Genomic DNA, 15,920 nt, shown 5'->3' on the forward strand with positions numbered 1-15,920 from the left:
TATACAGTAATTTTGTTGGAGGGGAAAAAGAATAACCGAGAAAAAAAACATATCTGGAGTGGAAGTCAAGTGTCTAATTTCTCTCCAATCCAAATGTGAGCCTATAAAATGAAAGAAGCCCCATTGCCTTAGAAATGGGGGAAAACGAGCCATTTCCAATTGTTCCCTTTGGCAGGAATTGAGATAAGTAATTTCCTGAAAGATAATTATGAATAAATTCAAAGGTAATTACAGCCGAAACCTTCTCTTCAAGCGTAAGCAGTTGTTTATAATCATTTGATTCAACTTGCATCAGTCACAGAGGAAACAAGCATATGCACTCAACTTGGCAAAAGAGTGATAATAAACAATTCCAAAAAGAATTCTGGCTCTAACTTTCATGCCCAAACTATCCTGTATTTTGCTTTTCTGTGGTTTAAAATCATATTATAGCCCTTTTGGCTACATTAAAAGGTTTGGCAGGAGTCCTCTGCTCTGCATCTTGCTCTCATTTTGCTCCTTCTAGGAAACACTCCAAGAAGTTTGGTGTATCAAAGAATGGGTCCTTTCCCCTAAGGATTCAGCACCTGTGTCAGCAGTCCTGCTCCGTCAAAGCCAACTTAATCATAATGGCATCCAGTTAATCTAATTTTCTGTATTCACACTATATTCTGAAGTATAAACAAATCATGTAGTCTAGGTTTACACAACACATTAGACTTGCAGTTCAATGTGTCTGAAAGATGGCTTTTATGTAATTAATAATAACAACCTGATGTTCTTTGATAGCTTATTGTTTGGTTGGAGAAAACACATTTTAGGATGCTGGGAATGAGTCTACAACTCTTAATTCCTTACCTGAATCCCAATTTGCAGATCCTTTTTCTCATTTGGAGAGATGGCAAAAGGAAGGACAATTGATGAGGTGCTATAAGATTGGTGACAATGCTTAGCAATTACGTAGATTTTCTCTGTTCTCAGGATCTGTTTTTGGTCATTCAGATCTTCAAGCAGTATACCCATAGACCAAAACAAAATATAAAACCAGGCAAATATCGCTTCAATAAATAAATATACCATGTTGCTACTTTCTTGCTTCTGAGTGATCTATTAGGCCGAAGAATCATGAAGAGCTTCATATTTGTCTCATCTGGAGGCTACTGGTTCTCAGAAAATGATAATGCAGCCTATTTTCTTTAAACGAGGAAGGTACTATCTAAAGAAGAGGTAAGCAAGCATAGCATATGAGTATAGGGAAGATTCCTATTTTTTTTCTTGTGTAAACTGCAAAACAATCCCCGCTTCAATATATAAAACTGAAATTCAGTGCCAAGAAAACATATAAGAGCCAAGCTGTTTTCCTTTGATTAAATACTGTATTTGTTATTAAGCCCCCAAGAAGCTTAAAACATCTATAAAATGTGGCTTTCCCCCAAATCGAAAAAATAGGTCAGTAAACCCAACTCTGTTTTCCACAGTAAAATCTTAACTGCATCTTAGATGCAGCCCTTACAGAGAAAAACAACATGAACAATTGCACAGCCACAACTATATGAGTTTTCCCATCTCTATTTTAACTGAATATGTTAGGGATCAAGGTTGTTGTTTCTGAATGCAAAACATACTCTGGCATTAAATTACATGTCTTTCATTAATAGGCAAACTGAGCAGATTAATATCCTGTCTTTAATTTTTGAGAATATGGATCACATTACTGCCGAGATAAAATAAGGGGAAATCTTCCTGAAAATTGCCTTGATATTTCTGAAAAGATTTATAAACATATTAAGCAATATTGGTAGCATTTGGTTGTATCTCTATTGTTACATAAATAAAATTGTCTTTTGAATACTAAGGGCAGATCCCTTTCAAGTGTATTTTCTGATAACTTAGGCTACCACTGTCCTTTCAAGATCACCTGCAATCCTCCTAGCTTAAGCTTACTTAGAAATGTGAAAGCAAGAAGCAGTTGCATATCATATAGCATAAGAAAATTTCATCTCCCTGTTCCATACTAAAATGCAATATCTGAATAAATAGCATCTGGTTGTGTAGAGAAGATTTCAGTAATTCCTACGCAAGGAAGCAACTGGAGAAAGAGTTACACCATCTTATCGTTTGAAAGACTTGCTAACAGGGCTGCAGCTTAGGTGCTTAAAAGCAGAGTGAAACCCCCCTTTAGGCTCTATTGAGTTGCAGGCTCCTAGAAGACAAACATGCTGCACTTGTTTAAAGTACCCTGCAATTGAGCTGGAAACAAAACAGCTCAGCTATCAAACTGAGGAGGTATTGTGAGACTACAGGAGCACAGAGTAAATAGTGAAATGGTGCAAATTCCATGTGTAGCAATTCCTTTATATCCTTGGACTATTACTGACTATTGTATTTCAACCAAAAAAAAAAAAAAACCCACCCATGGTAATATTAATTCAAAGCTCTATTTTGTGTCAATCTTTTTGATACACCAACAGAGAGGTCACAGGACGGCAGCTACCAATTTTGAAATCTCTTCTGGCTACAAAAAAGGAGATTTTTATGAAATGGGAAGAGGATAAAAAAATATAACCAGAAAGGTTGAATTTTCACAACTAGGAATCTAGTCAAGAGAAATTCCTTTAAACAAATAATACCTGCAGCAGCACACTAACCTTCTCCAAGCTATGCTGATGAAAAAGATTTCTGAGCCATTGAAAGGGGAAAAAACAAAAAAGCTCATTAGTCCCAGAAGAATAGGCAATTAATTTTTCAAAGGATGTTTTGTATTTATGTCAGAAGACTAATCTCAGCGTTCTCCATGCCGGTGCCCTACAGATGGGGGAATTTAATAATCTGCAGCTAACATGAGAAATATGTGGAAATGTACATAGAAAGGCTATGCTGCCTTCTAAGTAGAATACACCCAGCATAAAACAAAATTCTTCCAGGACAAATTGAACACTCACAGAGAGACACACATACCAAAAGGTAAACAAATGACAATAAGAAGTTTTTTCAGAAAAGGTAAAGTTGGATTGTGTTGTTGGACATACTTAAAAAGAAATCCAGCTAATATATTTCCTTTATGGGTGTTGTCATCTTTTGTTCTGATGATTACTGCATTTTTAAATTGCTATATAACCAACAGACATTCAGTACTTGAAGCAAATCCCGTGTGATTCCAATTTCATATGCTAGAAAATATTCACCTGTTTCATTTTTGTCATCACACATCTGTTAAAGGCATAAGAAAGAGAGAGATGGCAAACTTCCAGGATATCTCCTCATTTCCCCTTGATGCCTGAAAATAACAGCTCATAATTACTGAACTAATATTATCAATTCCAACAGATATCACATTTATTAAATAGAAGATGCTAGCTTTCTGTTCATCAGTTCACAATGTGTATAATTGAAACAAGAATATGATGCCTGTAAGAATGTATGTGATTCATCATGAATTCTATAAGCTTTGAACACACTTTCTCCTGTTCTTAATTAAACTGTCAAATAGAAAACTGATAATTAATGCAACAGCATTTTTTCTTTACCTCCCTATAACATTTTGCACAAATGTCAGGAATATTTCTATCTACTGTTAGCTAAAGATGCAACTATTCAGGGAACGTAAAAAAAGTCAGCATTTAATATCTATTTTAATTTATTTAGGACATTAAAATATTTGCAACTTTTTATCCCAAGATTCAGATTGATTATGAGGTCTTAGAAGAAGATATCATAAGTGAATTCTAAAGTGATGTTTAGAATTGAAGACCTATTATGTATGGTCACAAATATTTCTTACTTTCATTTTAGTATTTAGTATTTGGAAAGATCAGGTTTAAAATCTATCAAATTAATCAAGGATTACCCACTGAACAACCTCAATAAGTATTACATTTCCATAGATCAATTATTCAGTTATTTGGGTCTTTCCTAAGTAAGCAAAAATTTACTTATACAAATTTCACACATACATACATAACCCTCCACATTAAGGTCTATAAACATCTGGGGTGCTGTTTCTGAGATTATATTGTATGCTGGTTTTATTTTTTTTAATAATTGGACACCACTCAGAGTCTGAAAAAATGGTGCACTTTAGAAACCTTAGTAAATAATACACAAAATGACAAGATTAAGAGCTATTAGCACAATCATTGCCAAGAAACATTCTAGAAACTAAGAAAGGAATGTACATGTGCACGAAACTTAAGGCTTCATTCCTTCATTTTTATTTATTACAAATATTTCATTGTGTTATTTACAAAAAATATTTTTTAATCTGTCTAAAATAGGGTAAAAATGGGTAAAATCATTTCCATTCAGACAGAAATATTGGATCAAATAATTAATTACCAACGAATATTCATAGCTAATATAATTAATATTCATTGGTAATTAGTAATTAATTTTTATAATTGATAATTATAATGAATAAGATTTTAAAAAGACTCTAGAATAAGTCTGATTAAGTACTTGAAATATAGCAGAAGAAAGTTTAATCCAAAGCACAGGATCCAAAACTTCTGGATCAAGGTACAAACTCTATTCTACAGCCCAAGAGACAAGATTTTTCTTGAAGATTTGGGGTTCCTAGAGCCTTATTTAACTGACAATTTTCTACCTATCTGACATTAAGAACAGAAGTATTTAGTATTTTTCTCTGAAAGAAATATGGTATTTAAATATTTGAAAGGACTGTTTTAAGTGTGATTAAAAAAACCATCTGTAGAATGACCTTCTCAGAAAAAACTCACTTGACACCTGAATTAAGAGGGTTTTTTTTACATCACTGACAAAGGTCTTTTTGATTTCCCTCTCTTTTTTCAGTCTTTTAATTTTACTGTGCATTTTATATACTGTAATTTATATTACAATTATTTACAGTTATTGATCTTGTTTTGGTCAATTTTTTCTATTTTGTTTTAAATGTGTCCATACTTTTATTATATTTACTGCAGTAACCTTTTACTTTTTTGTTTACTATCCATCGGTCTGTATACCTAACTACCCTCCCCTATCCTAGAGCTTTCCAAAATATCATACTGAAGATTAGATGAGCCCTGATTTGTTTGAAATTCTCTCATAAAATTGCAGACTAATTATGACATGTTCCATATGCACACCGACACACCCAACCTGCAGAGCTTAAATACGTGGACAAGAACTTTGATATCTAAATGCTGGGTCCAGATCCAACTATCTCGTCACCATAATACCTAAATTTATTTGCAACAGAAATATTTATGAAAAATAACATAAACTTTTCATATGGAAGACAGGAGTCTAAAGCAGGGGGTCTCCAACCTTGGCAACTTTAAGTCTGGAGGACTTCAACTCCCAGAATTTCCCAGCTGGTTTGGGAATTCTGGGAGTTGAAGTCCTCCAGGCTTAAAGTTGCCAAGGTTGGAGACCCCTGGTCTATACTACAAGAATGGTCTCCTTTGCAAAAAGACCTCATTACTCATGTGGCCACAAGAATTCTGCATGCCTCCTTACATTTCACATCCAATTACAACTCTTCCTTTCTGTGCCAAAAGAAATATCTAAACTATAGACAGAGGGAGGCACTGGTGGCTGTGGGTCTTTGTAGCTGCCAAACAGAGCAGCTGTATTGCTGCGGAGGTTTGAGAAGCCAATTAAAAACATGTGGGATGACCAAGATGAGGAAGAAAGTATATAATATAAAATAAGCATAGTAAATATTTGTGTGAAACCAGGCAAATGAAAGCAGAACAGCATTAGGGACAAACTTAAGTAAAAAAGGATTCAGGTACCTCCAAGATAAACATGGAAATAATCACAGCCTGCAGTCCAAGACTGAAAGAAGTATTCATCATCATAGATTAAGCCACATCAGTACAAGTTTTACTTGGTTGTCTCTGTGGGTGTAGGCATAGGGACCCACATCACTGGGACTCCCAGTGTAAATGCCTGTACACAGAAGCAGACAACTAAGGACAGCTTTCAGAATAGCTCCATGATTGAGGCAGCTGCTTTAATTTTCCATGGAGAGTTGTCTATGGAGATTCTCAGTGAACTCCCAGAATTTCTGAGCTAACATGACTGGAGGAGGAATTCTGAGAGTTGAAATCCACAAATCTTAAAGCTGTCAAGTTTGAAGACCCCTGATCTAGGTCATGGTTGTCCCAAGGTGCTTTTTTCAAAAGGCATTTGGATTTCCTTGGTTTTTTATTTGAAAACATTTTTGCTTCTCATTAAATGAAGAAACTTCTTGAATGAGAAGCAAAACGTTTTTAAAGAAAAAAAAACACAAGAAAATCCAATTGCCTTTTTGGAAAAACCACCTTTGGTTCAAGGAGAGGTGTTTTGTTCATGCTAATGTGCTTTAAATATCATCTCTTCTGAATGTTTTGCACATCCAGAATCTACCATACCAACCATAGTTTGTTATTCATTGATACATTCCTTATTCTAATCACTGTCCTAAAAGGAAGAGAATTTGGGAAGCATTAATGTAGATAATGTATTTTCATTAATGTAGATTATGCAAAGGAGGAATTGGATGTGAGTCCTCTCACTCCTCAAATGGTTAATGTAACAAGGACTAAGAAGGTAGGAAATGAACTCCTTGTCTTCCTATATACAGGCAAGCTTATGAAAAGGAGGGGAAATGTTCTAATTTGCAGTAGTTTTCAGTCGATGTTGTTTTTGATGTTGAGATACAGGTTTTACTAAAAAAGAGATATTCTGCTGACAAGTGATTCTGATGTTTGTAAGGCAACAAATATTTTGGATGAAGTGGCAAGATAGACTTGTAATATTTCCTTGTCTGTGGAGTGATAAATGTAAATATTTTAAGAGGCTCATACATAGCCTCTTTTATTTTGAAATCTGATCTTACAGTTACCTGTTGATTTAATTCCCCCCTCTGTGTGTTCTTTTGTCTTCTTTGTACATTGGACAATTATTTTTCTTACATATTTGAAAAAGGAGATTTAAAGAAAAAAACCCTCTACTGGAGAGATTGCTTTATAAATAGTGTATGAACTCTTTAGTGAGATCAAATATCTGTTTTGGCCCATGCCATAAAGCTGGTGGATTCTTGCTTGTCATATCTTTCTGCCAAAGCTTTAAAAAATATGAAATCTTTTGTTTGATTACATCCTAAGTGAGATTCCAACTTTATGGCTTTTTAGCAAGTCAGGAATTGGAAATCTATAACAAAGGTTAACTAACTTTTTTAGAATAGCTTCACTCAGGGAATATTATATCATTTATAACACTAATAATATCTAGGATAACCCTATTTGGGCTGCAAAGATCTGGACCAATATTTCTCAACCTTAGCAACTTTAGAATATATGTACTTGACTCTCAGATAATTCCTTAGCCAGTATGTCCACACATTTTACTACAGTTAAGAAACACTGATGTAGACAACCACTAAATGGTAGCAAAGATTTTAAATTTTCTAAATCTTCTGCCCTAAATTCTTGTTCCCTAAAGGAACCTTAGGGACACAGTGGCTCAGTGGCTAAGATGCTAAGCTTGTCGATCAGAAAGGTTGGCAGTTTGGTGGTTCAAATCCCTAGCATCACATAATGAAGTGAGCTCTCATTACTTGTTCCAGCTTCTGCCAACTTAGCAGTTCAAAAGCATGTAAAAAATGCAAGTAGAAAAATGGAGACCACTTTGGTGGAAAGATAATAGCATTCTGTGTACCTTTGGCATTTAGTCATGCCAGCCACATGACCATGGAGACGTCTTTGGACAGCGCTGGCTCTTTGGCTTTGTAACGGAGATGAGCACTGCTCTCTAGAGCCAGAAATGACTAGCATGTATGTACGAGGAGAACCTTTACCTTTAAAGGAACCCTATGCTAACAATCAAGTGGAATACTAATCTCTGCTGCTCAGATTCATAGCACTGCTGCTATTAGCTAACATCTTTTTAAAAATATTATTGATAATTTTATCACATGTTGTAAAGAATACAACATTTGTGTAATCAGGTTAAAATAGGTTTTGGGTAGTAAATCTCTTCCTCCACTGAGCCATGCAATTGTCTGAAACATTGCTGGTTATTTTTTAAAGGCACTCGGTAAAGTACCAATACATTTTTTTTTCCTGGTACAAAGTTCTCTATTTCTCTCACTTCTTAACATGCACTATTTTCATTTCAAAAAATTCTGGACTTATCTGAATAAATGAAATGCATTCTATAAATGAATCCAAACATGCAAAAAAAAAAAAAGGATGATAAAAATTGTCAAAATCACCCAAAGTTATCCGAGACAAATTAAACTACATTCTGAGGAAGTATTTAAAGTGAATGTTTAGGCACCATTTTACAAAGTTGTGATTTGGAAACCATGGAAATATCAGTCCCCAGGTCTTGTGAAATTATAGAAAGTATGGATGAGTGGAATTGGTTTTGTTTATTGGCAATGTGTATGAGATTAATGCCCAAAATGTCAATACATTATATGCTTGATCATGAGAAGTATGAAGAAATTGTATGAAGTACAGTGTTATGTTCTTTCATATCCAAGCTGAAATCACCAGCTGGAGGTTTATGTAAGAGGTTGCACAAGTTACTTGAATAATTACATCTGTGACATCTACAAGAAAACTCAGCTTATTGATTATTTGATAAAGGCAGAGATAATATCCATTAATGATGCTGTTAATGCAGGGCCAGCAGTTTTAATATTCTTTTTCCATTCTGTATTATTATGTTTATATAATAATAGCTGATGTTTGTCTATTGTAGTAAGTTATTTTCAAAAAACTAAACAAGAATCCCTCTGTTTTATAGGAAAAGAGTTTCTGGAAGAGCCCCTGCAGCAGCAATGCTCTCTTTCCTTTTTAAAAGCTATAAAATGGCACAACATCACTTTGAAGGAAGCTCACAGCCAACCCAACAAATGTGTGGGATCTGTGTACTGAAGTATCACATGAAGCACTTGCTGTTGCAATGAATGAACAAATTCAATGATTCCTCAAGTTTTGTGGCCAAATTTAGAATTGTGAGTGTGTTTTATGGGCAACTTCATGTAATAGTTGCCATAGTGGGATTGCGTGATATAATGGCTAAAGTACCAGGCTGGAAACTCATGCATTCTAGTTCTACCTTAGGCATTAAGTTGGCTTGGTGACCTTGGGCCATTCACTCTTTTTCAGCCCTAGGAAATGGCAAACCACTTCTGTAACCAAAATTTAGAGACTTGTCCAAGCATCCAAATAAAGGGTTGCATCATTTTAACATTTTCTTTTCCAAAAATATACTGGAAGTTACATAAGGTTCTGAGACCTCATCAAGGTATAGCTTATGTTTGAAATGGTTGCTTTGGATTGGTTTACAGTCTCACCATTCCTAATGGATACATTGAAATGCTTATACATAGCAGAAATCAACAACAATAGCTAGGGCTGGGAGTTTGCTAGCACTAAGGAACATGTTGTAAAACAGTTTGTTATCCCCATGTACCACACTGAAGTCACAGCTTAAATCAAAGGAATATATTATGATACTTAAAGTATGAGAATTAAAAGTGGATTTTAAGGTCAATCTCTGATCCATGCACAAAATCTATATTAAAATATCTATGACAGATGGCTGTTCAAATTCTGCTTGAAGACATCAAGGGAAAGGAAACACACCCTTCTTTATATGTAGATTTATATTGCCACCACAAATGGTTCATAAAGCTGATCACCACAGGAGATACAAGCACAATTATACAACAATCCATCAGAAATACACATGAAGTATCTATTGAAATCTGTATAATCAGCTGAAACACCTGTCTAAATACGTATGTTTTGATCAGCTGAGATAAAGACACAGAAAATATTGCTGTCTTGCATGTTCCAGAACTGAAATAGGCTGTGAGAATAACTTTGGGAGATAGGAGGAGTTTAGCTGCAGCTTGGATGCTAAGAGAAATCTGAGCCCAAAGCAGGAATGAGGATGGAGAAACTGTCTCAGAATTGATTTCTCAACTTCTCTGGAACATAAAGGCAGAGGAGGGGAGAAGCTTCTTTCAGATTTGAAGCTTCTGTTACTATACCTTATAATAATACTAATATTAGTTTACTTTGTTTTGATTTCTTGACCTGGACTACCTTGAAGGGCTGACAAAAGCCCAGGGGTGCCGCAGAATCTTGCTGCATTCTTGTCAAACTTACTTCCATGGTCAGTGCAACAGAAAGAAGGACCTATGAGGCATACCACTTGATAAATTATGATCAGCACTGTAAATTATTCCAGAAATGGCTTTGAGCCATGCAACTTTGGTTAAATGGATATGATAAAAGCCCCCAGAACAAAGAAACTGGCATTCTAAATCAAGTAAAAATTAGAAATATTTTTCAAAGGCAACTTCAGGTAGAATGTGTGATGGTAGTCCAAACAAAATGTAATGGACTGATCAGCTGTAACTAAGTAGCAGTTAAATGAGGAAACATGTACTTTCAATTGAACTCATAAAACCTTGGCAGGAAAATCCCCCAGCCTGAATCTATTACTCCAGTTCAGCAGGTATTCAGGATTGGCTGCAGTTACTTAATATTGTCAGAGGCAATTCTTTTTTTTCCAGTGCATGCCTGGAAACAAGCAATATTGTCTAGGGAATGTATTAGCTGAGCCTTGGAGGTATCAAGGAATGTATTTAATACCAATTAAATTTTTTTAAAATCAGCATTTTTTTCTGGTACAGAAAAAGAATTGCTGGTTTTGAATTTTGTGGAGCTCTAACTGTGTGTGGACTGTGGACTGAACTGGGTCTGACACATCCACCTCCCTGAAGTTTAGCACTGGCTCTCCACAGGGTTGTGTGCTCAGTCCCTATCTGTACTCATTGTACACACATGACTGTGTATCATCTGAACCATCTGACCAACTGTATTGTTTCTCATTACAGGTGGAGACAAAACAGCATAAAGGGGGAAGGTTAAAAAATTATCCTCATGGTGCCTGGAAAACAACCTGCACCTAAACATTAGCAAGACAAAGGAGATAGTATTAGACTTCTGAAAGAAGAGAAAGAAACCCACCTCACTTTACATCGAGGTGGGCTGTGAGGAGACAGTTTCCTCCTTTAAATTCCTGGGAGTCTACCTCAGCAAAGATCTTACCTGGAAAATCAACACAATCCAGGTGGCCAGAAAGGCCCAACAAAGACTCAATTTCCTTAGGGCCTTGTGAAAGAATAAAGTGGAACAATGACTGATGATCTTTAACAGTCCACAATAGAAAATGTCCTCTCATATTATATTACGGTGCGGTATGCTGGGTTGACAGCCATGGATAGAAAGACATTACAGAGGGTGGTGAGCACAAACATTGTGGGCTGTTCCCTGATACCACTAGATAACATCCCTAGAGTCGCTGCCTTATAAGAGTGAGGAAAATTCTCGGGGACGGCTCACATCCCGGTCAGCACTTCTTCACTGTTCTACCATCAGGTAGGTATAGAAACATAGCCAGCCGCACCAACAGGCTGAAGAACAGTTTCTACCCGTGGGCTGTCAGACTTCTGAATGAAAAATAACTTCATGTCAACATAGTATGACAGACTTGTGGGGCTGGGGCATTGTGCAACAAGGTCACTTAGTGTAATAAGATGGAAACTGGGTTAGTGACTTTTGTCCTCACTGTAAGTTGTGTTGGGGGAGTGCATGAAGGGAGGCTCAGCCAATCTCATTTTATACATGTTGTACTCTGACAATAAAGGTAATAATAATAACACTGTTTGCCAGAAAACCAGCATTTAGAGCCCTGGTGGCACAGTGCAATGTGGTATTGCAGGCTAACTTTGCCCACATCCTAGAGTTCAATCCTGACAGGGCTCAAGATTGACTGAGCCTTCCATCCTTCTGAGGTTGGTAAAATGATGACCCAGATTGTTAATATGCTGGCATTGTAAACTTCCCAGAGAGTGCTGTAAAGCATTATGGAGCAGTATATAAATCTAAATGCTATTGTTATTTATTCTGGTTTCTGGAAAAAAACATTCTTCGCAGATAATGGATTCACTTAACAACTATGGTTTTCACTTAACAATAACTGTGATTCAATTAATAACTGGTGCAAAAAACAACAATGTAAAATTGGGGGCAATCGCATAGCTATTCGCTTAATGATCTGCATGACTTATGACCATAATTTTGGGCTCAATTACAGTGGTTCTTTAGTGGAGGACTATCTCTACAGCCTAGTATAAAAGGGAGAGGAAAGCATAAAAATAGGCTGTTAACATGAGCCTGAGCTGTTCCTCATACATACAGAAAAGGGCTGTGAAAATATCTACAATCCCTGGATATCCTGGACATAAACTATTTCAACATCTTCCCTCATGATGATGCTATATGGCATTGCATGCCAAAGCAACTAGACACAAGGATAATTCTCTCCCATGCCATCGCTCTTCTAAACAACTAATTCTCACAACAATGTCAAACTATATAGTAAGGCTGTATTACTGTATTATTATTCTCATCTTTCCTATTACCTATCTACTTTTCTTATGACTATAACATTGTTGCTTGTATCTTATGATTTATATTAATTATTTTATTTAGTATCCCTGTATGATTTATGTTGATTGCTTATTTGGTATCCTATGACTATCACTGAATGTTGTGTCTTATGGTTTATGACAAATGTATTTTATGATTATAATCATGATTTATCACTTGTTGCTTGTATGTACACTGAGAACTTATTCACTGGAGACAAATTCCTTGTGTTTCCAATCATACTTGGCCATAAAGAATTTTAACTACAGACAAAATAAAAATAAGAAAACCCAACTTGTTTATTTGTTCACATTTTGCAATGACTTTTGGAAGGGTAATTAGAGGACAGACTGGCTAATCTGCCCAGGTCTCTTTATTAAATCAGAACAGCAAATCAATTTCTAAGGAACCTTAATTTTCATTGATTCAATTCAAAAAATCTGCCAAGAGAGAAGGAAAAAAAACTTTTATAGAGGATAATAATACCGTGAAACTATAAAGGGCCATTTAAAGCTATCAAGACCAACATTCTCGTTGTTATAGGAGTCTACATTGAAGCATCCTTGGCAGATGGCTGCTTGAAATCATACTATTTATGTGCAGTTGCTTACAGATTCAAAACAAGAAAACAGTGAATATGACAGATGCAGAAGTTTGGATGGTTGATTGAGTACTACTTTTTTTCTTTTTACAGTAAAGTTGTTAATAGGGCCAAAAAAGCTGATTGACTCATTAGGCCTATAAGTGGGTGAAGACAATTCTGCAAATGAACAAATCCTCAAGCCCTTCCAACATATCAGATTATGATTGTTATTTTGTCTGTTTTCAACCATGTTGAACAGCTGTCTGACATTTGAAAATAAGACAATTCACTCTTACAAATTAGGGCAGGGTTATATAGAAATCTCTAAAACCAGCAATTTCAACTGGGAGAAACATCTTTATATGAAACAGTTGAAGCCATGACAAAATCTGGAAGAACAAGAAAAGTTTCTGGTAGAATTTCTTTCTAAACAAAGCTGCAAAACAGAATCCAGATCACTGCAAATGACTTGTGGGAAAGTTTAGCTGACACTGGAACAGTTGTCCATACATCTATAGTATAACTGCATGGAAGAACTGTTAGAAGGACTCTTTCCACAGTCTTCCTATTAGTCATAAAGTATGCAAAAGGGGAAAATGGATATACCTGAAACATTTTAGTACTTAATGGCTTAGACTGATGAAACAAACATTGAATGGTTGGTCACAACTACAGACAATAGTTCTGGGAAAAAAATAGAATTGTGTGTGTGAAAAGAGGACACCTTATTTTTTAATTAATCATATTTGTATGGTCACCAAAAGTACAAAAATTGACTCTGGGCAACCAAGCATTAAGAATAGGGTGGATTCTATGACAGCTAGAGGCAAAGCAAATATTATGTGGGTGGAAAAAAACCAGGGATTTAAGTTTAGATACATATATCTAGAAGTGTTCCATAGTCAGTGTTTAACTTTGTGCCATGTAGAACAATGCTTTTCAACCATGCAACTTTAAGATGTCTTACATTTAATTCTCATAATTCCTCACCCAGCACGAAGTCCATACATCTTAAAGTTCCCAAGTTTTAAAATCACTGTTGTAGAGGTTAAGTCAGTTTATGTTCACTTAGGATTCCTTAGTTATAATTTGACCCGGGGTACCAAATTTTTGGCTGTAACAAATGAATAAGCCTCTATTTCATGAGTTTATATCATAACAAGTATGTTAATCTTGCATTTGACATTCAGATATTTGTGTGTGTGTGTGTGTGTGTGTGTGTGTGTGAACAGACTAACGTGAGCAATCCTGAAAACTTTATAGACTAATACCCAAAATCTAGGTCCATGAATTCTCATTTCTTTTTTTAATTCAAAATATCAGCCAATATTTCAAGCCTTCTGCATCCATGCCCAAACCTTCTCCTCATTTATTGAGACTGCTACACAAGTGAGAATCCATCTATCTGTTTTAGGCATTATTTCTGTATCCTGATGTCTATGTGCTGCAGAACTTGCTCCAAAACCTGCTCTGTGAGTAACAGCTCAGATGGAAAGATCAAGGGTGCATAATTTTGCAGGCATGGCTACAGAACAAACAGCATTTTGCCAGCCCATCACATTCTGCTACCACATTCAAAAATGGATTCTGAAATTAAAAGTAAATCTCTCTTCTCTTTTTTTAAAAATAAAATTGTATCAAGATGGATTCTTTTTTCCTTTCTCTTGCTTAACTTCTTAGCAATTGGAAAGACTTCAATTCTTTTCCTGAATTTGGAAATCAAGTTACAAAAACCTGGCCTTATGGTTTACACCTCACATTCATGATTGGTTGAGCCTAACCACAAAGCCAACTCTTGTAGGTACATTGGAAGTAATATGGATTTTGGATCCAAATTTCTGACGTACTTTTAGTGAGGATATGGAAGATTTATTTTGAATATACCCACTGAATTAATTTACTTATGTTACCATTGGCAGACATTTCTCTGATGAAAAGATGGGATTATTAATATAATGATTTTCAAAATAGTATTCATAGTAATCATTTTACTTTGCAGTAGCAATGATATCAGTTTTATGAACGTAGGTCTTTGCATTACTTTTATAACAAAAAATACTGGTTACAATTCTAAACAACAAAATCAGTAGCTTATATACATCTTTTAAACATACATTTCCTGCTCACATCCAACTGACCTTATCAAATTTCTTATCAATTCAGAAGAGCAGTTAATTCAATCTATATGTGAAATTTATTTTCCCCCTTCTCCTTAACTTGGACTCATTACTGCTGTTTCATTGTTTGAACTGCAATGCTACAATATCATTATAAGTCTAATCTTACACATACCTCCAACCAGGAGAACAGCTGGGGGGGCAGGTTTAGCTGACAGCTTTCAACCATTGTAGTCTTGGAATCCCATTCTTGGCTTTAATCACACTCACAATTTCTTTTCACCATAATGTTTTTCTCTCTCCATGTTATACATTCATTCTTCTCAAAAATAAACAATGCAATTAGCTTTCATATTTTCTTCTTTGTTCTACTACTGCCCCGTCTTTATGCAAGGATATCATGAAAATTTAGAACTTAAAATATGAGCATGCTGATTTGCCATAATAATAAAATAATCCAAGCAGACAGCACTTGCCACATAATAACCCAAACATAACAATTATTGATAAGAAAGACACAAAAAAAGTGGTCTGGATAGCAGAACATCATGGTATCTGGAGACAACATAATAGAAGAAAAAGAACAGGAGAAAATCACAAAATACAAAGTCCTGCAAATGGAAGTAGAAAGTCTGTGGCAAAAGAAATAAAAGATAGTACCGATAGTGATAGGTACTTTGGGTGCAATCCCAAAACATATGGAGTATCAGTTGAACATCACCAGCATTGAAAAAAATCACCATCAGTCAAGAGCAAAAGGCAGCTTTACTTGGAATA

The sequence above is a fragment of the Pseudonaja textilis genome, chromosome 2, assembly GCF_049901715.1.
Source record: "Pseudonaja textilis isolate UNSWEBS1 chromosome 2, rPseTex1.2, whole genome shotgun sequence".
In the NCBI taxonomy this organism is placed as follows: domain Eukaryota; kingdom Metazoa; phylum Chordata; class Lepidosauria; order Squamata; family Elapidae; genus Pseudonaja; species Pseudonaja textilis.